Genomic DNA, 10,998 nt, shown 5'->3' with positions numbered 1-10,998 from the left:
CACCACAGAATATGGTTTCTTATATATTGTCTAGGTATAAGTCTCTGATTTTCTTCTTCTGCCTTCTTATGTCCTCTTTCTTCACAGACTTCTCAAACTCCTTTCATGCTGTCTTGGCAATGCAAACATGAGATTTTCTGTCTCTGTAGCTCTTGTCATTTAGACCATCCTTCCTATCTCTCTTTGTCTTGTTGTCACTTCATCTAATTGGAAAAACATGTATTTTCTTCAAGCTCAGAAAAGCCTATTGTTCAGCCACCCAGGACAACTTAACAACCAGCCTGGACAAATGTAATTTAATTACTTCTTCCTCACTGCTAAGGTGCTGACCTGCATTTAAAGATCTTGGGTGTTCTCCAATCTCATGCTGAAAAGAAAACTAACTTCCACCTCAGTTTCTTTTAAGTACTGACTAACAGCAGAAAAAGAAAGGATGCCTTTGTTCAGCCATCCAGCTATTTTCTTAACTTCAACCTCTGTCTTGCTCACCAAGTGCATCTCCTTAGCAAAATAATGACAGTGATGACATAGGTCCCAAAATAACCAGGAAAGCTACAGTTCTTTGCCAGCAACTAAATTTGCAATGTTGTTTTTCTTTGTGAATACCACTTGAAAACAAAATACCTAGCCCTCAATTGATCTTTAATTCTCTTTCAAAATGCAGATTATTTTTGCATCTTCATTTAACTCCAAAACGGGTTTAAAACATCAGTTATTTCTTGCCCTTTCCACCAGTGGTGGCTGCTCAAAGACCTTGCCGAGAGTTTCAAGATCTAGCGGTAAGAAATCAGTGACCATGTTTCTTTGTCCCTGTCAGATACACTACCCAGAGATAGTCCCCTTCCAATTCCTTGCCTCTGTGCAACTGAGGCAACACGTAAAGGACTCAGTTCAACAGCGAGTTGAGTAAAACACATTCCTGACTTGAATAAACACTTAATCTGTGGTAACCACTTCATTTCCAGAGGCTGCAGAATGATCTATCTTCAATTATCTTCAAGATGAAAAGTGGATATTTTGAAAACTAAATCCTGCACCCTCCCAGAGGGAAATTATATCAGAACGGAAAAGTGGCCTAGAGGTTGCAGTGGCTGCTTTGGACCTTGCTGAGGAGAAATGGACTTTCCTGTCAATAATGTCCTCTGTAGCCTTGGTCAAGTCCTGTAGGCTTTGTCTACCCAGACAATTTTACTCAAACTTGCATAATCTCTAGCTATCTTGAGTATATCTAACTTATATTACAACAGGTCTGACTGTAACTGGAGGCCAGATGTGTCAGTAGGCCTGGATTCATCGGTGCATTTAAAATCAACCTGACTGAAATCAGTGGGATTTAGACTTCCAAATGGCGTAGCCGCTTGGCTAGCTCAAGCCAGGGGGGAAGCGTGCTCTGCAGTGCACCCTGCAATCCTGATCCTCCAAAAATCCACACTTGTCGTCTGGGTAGGGTGTGCCCTAGCCCCTTCCAGCCTCCAGGCTGGGATTTCCTTTGTGTGGAGAGGAAAGGGCAGTGGCAAAGGGGCCATGTACTTCTCACGTGCCGAGCGTGGCTGCTGTCAGGCTCCCCAGTTCAGACACCGGCCTCTCTGGCTGCTGCAAAAGGGGGAAGCTAACACCTCCTTCTCTGTCTCACAGCTGTATGGGGAGGATAAATCCATTAAAGTTTGTGAAATGCTGATATATTATGGTTCTGGGAGCCACAGAAGTACCCAAGATAGACAGCTAATTGTTACAATTTTGGCAGTACATCCCATGATGAGGTACACTGTGAGCTCTGTGAAAACTCTTTTTTTTAATAGATGATTTGCTAAAGCTATTTAAAATATACAACTTTATTGTGTGGTGTATTCCAGAAGCCTAGAGGCCCAAATTGAGAGCGAGGCCCCATTGAGCTTCATGCTGTCCAAAATGATATTAAGAGATGTACACCCACTGCCCTGATGAGCTTACTATATAAGCAAAGAACTGAAGATATTTTGTCATTGGAGTTTTATTGATGAGCTGAGGCTCAGAAATGTGAAGTCTAACTGCTGACGCCGCACAGCACGGCTCTGCATAGCTGGGGCTTGCATTCTTTCCACTGCCGTGCGAGAACCGTGGTCAGGCACATGACTATTCACCCAGTACCATTTCATTTTATTAAAATGTAAATAAATAAATGCTGAATTCCAGTTGCTCCCAGATGCTTTGAGGAGGATGCATAACTGATCACTGTTTTTCACTGCATATTACTGGTTCTTTTGCTTGGAGTATCTGTAGTCTGTGATGTGTTAAAAAGCATTAGAAGAGCCCGTAGTCATGCCTTGGTGACTGAAGTGGCTACATCTACACAGCAAACTAAACAGTACGAAGGCCTCTGGCTCTGGATGTGGCCAGATTGTACCAGTTGTCTAAAACAGGATAGTTGTATCCAGCATGCCTGTTGGGAATGGACCCTAGCCCATGCTAACTCTGAAATTGTGTCTGCAAATTTTTGGGGGAGAATACTAGTTAGCTTTGGGCAAAAGCATGCCACACACTGTTCTAACCATTTAACAGGGCATACAATCAAGTTCCGGGGTCTGTGCCCTGGCACTGTTTAATTTATAAGTACAGATGTAGCCAGTAGAGTAAGTTTAAATATCTCAAATCTAGATTCTTTTTTTCCTACACATACCCATCCTCAGACAGCTCCTGTTGGGTTTCTTTATTTTAGATCAAGATAATGGCTGAAGGAGTCAATGCTGAAATTCATCTATATTCCCTAGGTGGCTTTGAAAAATCCAACCCAATTCTTAGGACAGAAAAAAAAAAAAATCTAAAGAGGAAGAATATGAAATAATTTTAGACCTTAGGCACTATGATTGCTTCAAGCAGTGCAAAGTTGTAATGAAAAACTACATTCTCTTGTGCTCACACACAGGCATAGATTCATGCAGAGAAGGTATGTAACAGATATAACAAGAATCCTAGTGCTAGCTAGTGAAAAATGTCACATTTCATAGCTTTCACATAATAGCCATCTTTTTTGAAACTGAAATACAACATCCAAATGTCAGCCTACTATGGGTATCTTCAAATCCCTTTCTGATTTTTTTATGTGTTATTGTTCACTATATTGTATTTTTCATTTCCACTTGCTGTGATATCATGGCATTTGATTTTGTTCCGGACAAGAAGCCAAGAAGCTCAATTCAGTGTCAGCTGTCTCATTGGTCTGTGGATTTGCCACCGAGACACTGTGGATGATTGATGCAGCCAGTGTCCTACCTTGCATGCAACAGGAGCCTGTAACCCCCACTAGGAACTCATTCTCCACTTGGTTTGGGGCCAGGAGGACAAATCTGTTCTCATGCTATTATCTTCTGGCTCTGTGACCCAAAGACTTAGTATATTTTTGTTTTGCTGTTGTTGTGTTTTTTTTGCTTAAAATTTTAATGTCTGGGGACCTTCTTTAATATATTTCTTTCACAGCTGAGAGAAATGAGTTCCTTAGTTATTCTTATGACAATGTATGTAGCTTTTTCACCCTGAGCTTTTTGGCTGTGGCTAGTAGCTTTATATATAAAGCAGCATGGCATTCCCCTCCTTCCACCCTTCTTAATGGAAAAGTAAATACTTATTCTTTCCTTCTACCTGATGCATGCCTTCAAAATACTATAAAGATATGAACATGATGGAGTTTCTAAATTATAAAGCAGGAGTTCTTTTATATTACCGTGAATAACAACTGTGAATCTAGTTCTTTATAATAAGTTATTTATTCTCCATTTTGAGGTTTTATCCACACCCCAGGAGGTGGCCATGTATATTTCAACAGGTGCTGCATCAAGATTGCTATGATACTCTCAAACCATATTAGATTGTATCCAGTGGAAAGAAATGAATTTGAGAGCAAGACTTACAGGCTGATGAAAAACGAAAATCTTTTCTCTTGTTGAATGCAAAATTTTCTATTAGTTTCATAGCTGTTATCAGCATCAGCCTCATGTAAATACATATTTATGATCTAATACATAGCACTGGCAGTGTGTCTGGGAGAACAAGTGTCTGTGTAGTGTACTCAGGCCAGAAAATTTACAGAAGCTTTCTAAATCTTGTGAAAAATATAACAATGGACTTCAAAAGGACTGAGGTGGTGGACAGGAGGGGACATTGCAGTGGCATGACCACATGCTATGGTTATTTGCTTGCTTATTAAAGAAAAATAAGCACAGCTGTTTCTGATTTATGGCAAGAAGTTGGAAGGGATGAGGGCACGGAGAAGAAATGGTATGTGAACTTAAGGGGAGAGAGGACATATGATGTTGGGGGGAAAAAGTGTTTCTAGACTGAGCAGTTCCTTACTTCCAGCAAATGCAGTCCCTCAAAACAATATTATATTATGGAAGAGAGGAAGTATATTAGTTTGAAATGTCTTCTGATGAGAAAGTTTCTGTTTATGGCTTATATAACACACATTACCAAAGTGTATCAGCATTTTATAATCTTTGATTTTCTTTTCTTTTCAAAGCAGGGAATTTTTTTTGTCCTCATCCCTGTAGATGAAGAATGGAGGCACGGAGAGAGAAGGGCCTATTTCTGCAAGTGAGTTCAAACGGGGTGTCTGATGTTTCTTTCCTCTTGTCCCTCACCCATGCTCCTCTTGAGGTCCTAGTGCTCTTCTTCTTAGTGTGTTGTCCTTCCTCATGCAGCCATAACGGGATTTGCAGAAGAGAATAGCCTCTTAGAAGACAAGTCTTCTTTTTTCAAACAAAGCTTTAGCCCAGCACCTCTAAGCTTCAATCCAGAAAAGACACAGCAAGGTCTACTTCTGAGCCTGTTGGGGCTGCGCATATGCACAAAAGAATTTGTTGCAGTAGAAATCTGGAAAGGATTATTGTAAAATGAGATGGGAGTTGCAGGAACAACAGCTTTCAGTCCTCCCAGCAATACAGTAAAGATTTTCTACTCCTTCTGCTTTTATAGTTAACTGCTTTTTAAACATACATGCATATACACACATATTTAAAATATGAAATATATAATTTAATTTTGATTTTAATTTGATCAGTGCAGATGGTTCTGTTTCACAACAGCCAGGATCACAAGAATGATAATAGCAAAAGCCTTATGTCTCTGTTTGACAGAGTACAGGAACCACTGCTGCTAGAGACCATTTTCTCCAATTACCTGCCTCTCTCCCAACAAATCCCTCAAACTGTATTGAAAATTTGGGCAGACTTCAATTCCAGATTAAGAATCCAAATTTATGTCTCTGTAGGCAGATGTCTACAGATACTAGACCATCCCTTATGATCAAAGGGGAACTAATGAATACGGTCAGCGCAGCCTGCAGAACCATTCAGCCAGCCAGCAGCTAAAGAGTGACTCAGTTGTCCTCCACAGTCATCCAGTGACATCTGAAATGCCCAAGGTATTATGCCTGTGTAAGAAGGCCGTGGCACTGCTTTGGGTCCTTTGTCGGCTCTATAAGGACCTCTCATGTGGCATTAGATGCTCGTGTATATGTACATTCAGCTGCCTAAGCGTAGGTGTTGTGGGGTATCCCAGACTCCTGTTTCTTGTCACCAGTCTTATGGTGTGAGTGTCCTGAGTGCATCCACCCCTCCCCCAGGGTTTTGGCTGGCTGGTCTCAGGACCGACTTAAATAAGGTGTCCAGCATTGCAGGGAGCTGTCTGAGAAACTCTGTCAAGGAGCCCCAGCAGTGGCTCCCCATCCTTCTCCTGGGACTTGTGTTTACATGGTCTCTGTCTGACCTGTGTTGCTGTCACGCCCATGCCCCGCCATGTAACCTGCTGGTGTAGATCCTGCCCCTGTCCCGGACCTGCCTCATCATTATAGTCTTCTCTGGCAACCTGGACTCTTGGCTAAACCTGGTTAGCCTCCCTGGACCTGCTCTGCTCACCTTGCTGGGATATGGTGGTAATGCGTCCTTACTGGTGAGGTGTCTGTGCTGCCTGTCCTGCTGTCACCCTCGCTGCTGGTTCCCCTTCGCTTGTGGAGAAGCACCAGCCATTGCTCTCCCTGGTGTATGGTGATGCATTGGATCCCTGGGCATCTCACATGATGCTTTGTTTAGACAACTGAGTTGAACCTCTCTCTACTTTAGGGTGTGCTGAATCACTGTCTAGGTGCCACTGTCTGTATTGACTAAGGTGGAATGTCGGCGTCTAAAGAAATGTGCTAATTGCTGACTGGGATTTCTAAGAATATCTGAGTGACTGCATAAGATATAGCACAGAACTTACAAGATACCTGCATTCTTCTGGAGCTGGCACCCATAAGAGTGCCAACATTACTCTAGATGATTAAGTTTAGGCAACAAATGCTGCCATAGCTCTCTATTGACTATAATAGCATCATAGATTGTGAGCGCTCAATTCAGTCGCCTAAATATAGGTGCCTTGTGTCCTACTACGGAGTATCTGAAACATCCAAATGGCATTGGCAGGTAAGAGCACTGAGAGGAGACCATGCCTTCTGGAGCTGCAGCTGGAGGTATTAAACCTCCAGTGGGACTGGATCTCTGGTGAGACTGGATACCTACTTTTTGACAATTGAAAGGAGCCTACAATGCCCAATGAGCAGGAGGGGCTGAAGTTATTCCAGTTTGTCTCTAGAAGTGGGCAGGTGAGATCAGATTTTGGGAACGTCTGAAAGGTTACAAACAAGCTCACTCCCTAAGAGATAAACTGAGTGAACATTTTTGAGATGCCTTTAAAATTAATTAAAATCTTTTCTTCTCTTGTAACCTATCTAGGAGATATGCCAAAACTTTAAATAAATTATAGCAAAATTATTTTTTCTTTGGGTCAAAGAATCTTTTCCCCTACTCATCTGAAATGTGCAAGGTGATAAAATATAGGATTAAAGTATCCTAATGAAACTTCAGGCATGCATATTTATGCATAGGTTTTAGCATAATGTTATACAAAAGAAAAATTCCAATGAAATAATAACATAATCAGCTAATCTTTGCTTTGTTTTTCTTTCCTTTGTCTTTTCTTTCCTCTTTATTTTCTTCTGTAACTTGGGGCACTTATCCAGCAATTATTTAAGCCTTACGCCTATTAATGTCATTGCGGCTACTCATATGAATAAAATTGAGTACCTAAGTGCTCTTCAGGACTGAGGCTTCCATAGTACAAACTTAATATACAGGAATGTTTGTTTGGATGCTGAGCATCTGCTCTGCTTGGCCATAGTATCACTCACTATTTGTGGGAAGGGGATTTTGTTTGCTAAAACACTTGGAAGCGATATACTTTTTTTAGGAGCTGAGAATCCATTTTATTTTTGATAGGTAAACAGGTTTCCTAAACAGCTTTTAAATGACCATACACTTGGAGCATGCCTGTGTAAGAACAGAGGCCTTGGTGCAGCTGAAAGGTGAGCTTGTCTGAGGCAATAACATACATCTGCCTTATTGTGCGTCATATCTTCCCCAAACATCACCCCCAGAGAGACTGGAGGGAAGCCAAAAAAAGTCCTGAGGGTTCCTGAATGCTAACACTATAGGAAAGTGGCAAGACGGTAACATGGAAATCACAGCATCCTCTGTAGGATCTGGAACCCATCACTATCCCCTTCCCCTGCTCTACTGGGAATTGTGGAGATCTTCAAAATGCTGCTGACTTGTGGGTCCTATAGCCCTGGTCCTTCATTGTACCCCTGTATCCTATACAGATACCCCTTTTATCTCAACAGAGCCCTGTTAGGGGCTCTGTGAACCCTTTTGTGCCTTTCTGGATGCTAAAAAGGTCTGAAGGAAAGGAAGGCACAAAAGGGGTTCACTGTGCAATCTGCAAAAAGCCACCGAAACCAAGAAGGAGCCCTGGAGAGTATTACGCAGGCCCAATTTCTAGATAGGTCTGTCTGATGAAGCAGCAAATGGAGGGGGAATAAAGCAGACAATATGAAGTGGAGGGGGGTACTTGTTACAAACAGTGCAACGGACAGGTTAAAGTCAAGGCCCGTTCAACCTGGGCCTGGCAGTTCTCCATTCCTCCTTTATGTAAATACTGGGATCCACATGCAAAGAAAGATAATCACATCGAAACATATAGAAGAACATATAGTAGAAACATATCTACTATTCACCAGTGGTTATTTTTTGTTGGCCTAATTAAATTTTTAAAAAAGTTCAAGTCATCCAGTCAGGAAAACAGTGTCAAGTGACATAAGTGCCCTTCAAATCCTGTGAGGAAAGAATTGCAAATAATGAAAGAGCTAAATCAGCTTCCCCATCTTTGGGAATTTTCTTCACGGAGATGACTAAGTGAATATTTGCCAGTCATGGATATGTTTGTAGGAATCCAGGCTCATTTTCTATGTATGTAAGGAAGGATGCTTGTGAATCACAGGAGTCACTGAATAGTAAAGATACTGTTCTGTTTGTGGACAAGCTGTGTCCAGCACACTGTGCAAGGTCATAAGACTGCAAAGGACTGTTAGTGTCCAATCTGACCTCCGTAACACAGACCATAGAATTTTATTCAGCAATTTCTGCTCTTAGTCCATAACTTCAGAAGTAAGTGGGATATAGTAGCCTCTTGTTAGTTTAGGCTGACCAGAGAGATCAATAGCCTTAGGGATAAGGAAGATATGTCAGGGAGGAGTTAGGCAGAGGTAAGGATTAAATGTACTTGGTCTCCTTCGCAGTAAAGGAATGGTTAGACTGAAGTCTATTCTGGCTGTTGGTTTCTTTAATATAGAGCCATAGTTATAATTTAATTTAGAGTCATAGACCACCAAATCTTAAAACTTAATTTCAAGACCAAGAGCAGGACTAAGTCTTTGCTTGGATTCCATTTATTTTAATGATGGATTGAGGTCTGGAGTATCAAATCTACCTGAGCTGTTTCTAACGTGACATGGAAGAGATGACATAAGACAATAAGGGAAGAGAGGCAAAGGTGAGTAATAGTTAGCTAGAGTTTATCCAAAGTAGGATATGTCTGTAAGAGTGAGTGCACTCTATATGTGCTTTATTTGGGTGGACACAAGCCCAGCCACACTTTCAGGTGTACCTGGACACTGCAAGCCTGATGCTGTGCCTGTTCAGTTCAGACTGGCATATCCCTGGACCTTTAGGGCCAACTGTGTGCTACACCAGCATAACTATGGGAATGGCTTTTGCACAGGGGATGGCTTGCAAGTGGCCTGGTGGAAGGCAAGTCAGACTGGTCTGTACCTGCTTCCATAGCCATCACTTGCCTTGTGCACAGACCACAGCTGGTCAGCTCCCACGTCTCTTGAAATATGTTCACCTTTCTTGGTTATATTCAGCATGTTTGTTGCAGCAGGATAGGTTTACAATTGAACAGTGACTGACACAGACATGGATGGTGGGAGACTTAAGGGAAGAAAGGATGTTGCTTTGGCTATTGAATTTAATACCGTTTTGAATTACAGAATTCCCAAAGTTAAACTGTGCATGGATATGATTAGGTGATCACTGGAAGTGATTGTTAGCTGGATACATAGGGCCGGATTTTGTTCTATAAAACTCCTTTAGCTCAGTATATTTAACTGACATTATTGTTTCAGATTTAGTGTTGTATTTTAGAGTCTAAATTAAATATCTGACCAAAAGTCTGTGTTTAGAAAATGAAAATGCTGATGTTAGCGTATCTAACATGGAATTTGTCTTTAAGTCTGGACCAAGCTATCTAACTGTGCAAAGTTTTATCCAGGCATGTTCACAGTTATGCATGAATTTCAGCTATTAGTGCTGTGGGGTTAGGATAAGTCTTAAAGAAGCAAGTATAAGGCTTTTTTCTGCTTGTTCACCACAGTTACTAGGCATCTCCTGGCACATAAGCAAGTGCATCCTGAAGTTAATAATGATGATGGGATCATGACCTGAATCCCTAGACTTCTCAGGGTGAATGATTTACCAGATGAGTCCAAGAGATAATTCTGGAAAGCCAATGAAAGGTTTTCCAGGAATGTTCCTTTGCATCTTAGCCAAAGCTCTTTTCACAAGGCAGGGAAGCACAGTGATAGACTCAGCTGTGCTGTTAGACTAAGGCTGTCATGGCTTAAGCATCAGTATAATGTATCATGAGGAACGCTGTACCACTTGCATTGGAAATGTGTCAAAGCTCTTTCTCTCTCTCTCTCTCTCTCTCTCTCTTTTTTTCTTTTGAGCAGCAGAAGACAGGAGCATTTGTAAGCCATGAAGCACAAAAGACAAAACAAAGGCATTTTTATTACTATAATCGAGAATTTGGAAGAGGGGAGTTAAGTGCTTGTACCTAATTGTTCAGCAATTACCCTGTTTAATCCAGCAAGTGGCTTCTTTCAAGCCTAATCACTATATCCTGTGTAGAAGAATCTCATTTCACCACTTACGAAAGACTTGTCACTTTGGATATTAAGCACAATAAAGCTTCTCATTTCCTCTACCTCAATTTTCCATACATCTGGGATCATCAGAAAGATAAAGACAGACAATGCAAAATGTGGCCTCATTAATGAGATTGTACCAAGAATGAACAGGACTCAAAAGTCTACAGTATTTACAAACAAGTAAGACAGATGAGTAATTAGTGTCTGATTGCTTACCTTACCTTAGCTGCTTTTATGTTCCTTGCTACTGTTGCAGGCAAGCTTTTCATTGTCTTTAATATATTTGTACTCTCAAGCAACAGGCAGATTGAAGTGCTGTTACCCCTCTTTTATAGAGGGTGAAATGAAGTTCAGAAAGACTACAGTTGTTTTTTTAAAGATATTAAGGTACTCACCTCCTACTTTTATTAGCAGGAATTAGGTGCCCATGTTCCTTTGAGGATATAAATCATTGCCCAAGGTCATGTACAAGCCAAGCAGGATGATGAACTCGAGGTGCAACCCCAAGTGAGCCCTCTAATGACTGGCCTGACCCTCCTAGGGGTTACACGCTCTGGTTTTGTTTTCACTTTCTGCCTTAACCACAAAGCCATCCTTACTCCCTTTTGTGTTACATTTATTTAGGAATACATGGTACGATTTATGCCTTTCTTCACGTTGCT

Source organism: Apteryx mantelli, chromosome 3 (assembly GCF_036417845.1).
Source record: "Apteryx mantelli isolate bAptMan1 chromosome 3, bAptMan1.hap1, whole genome shotgun sequence".
NCBI lineage: Eukaryota > Metazoa > Chordata > Aves > Apterygiformes > Apterygidae > Apteryx > Apteryx mantelli.
Note: the sequence above shows the minus strand (reverse complement) of the source record.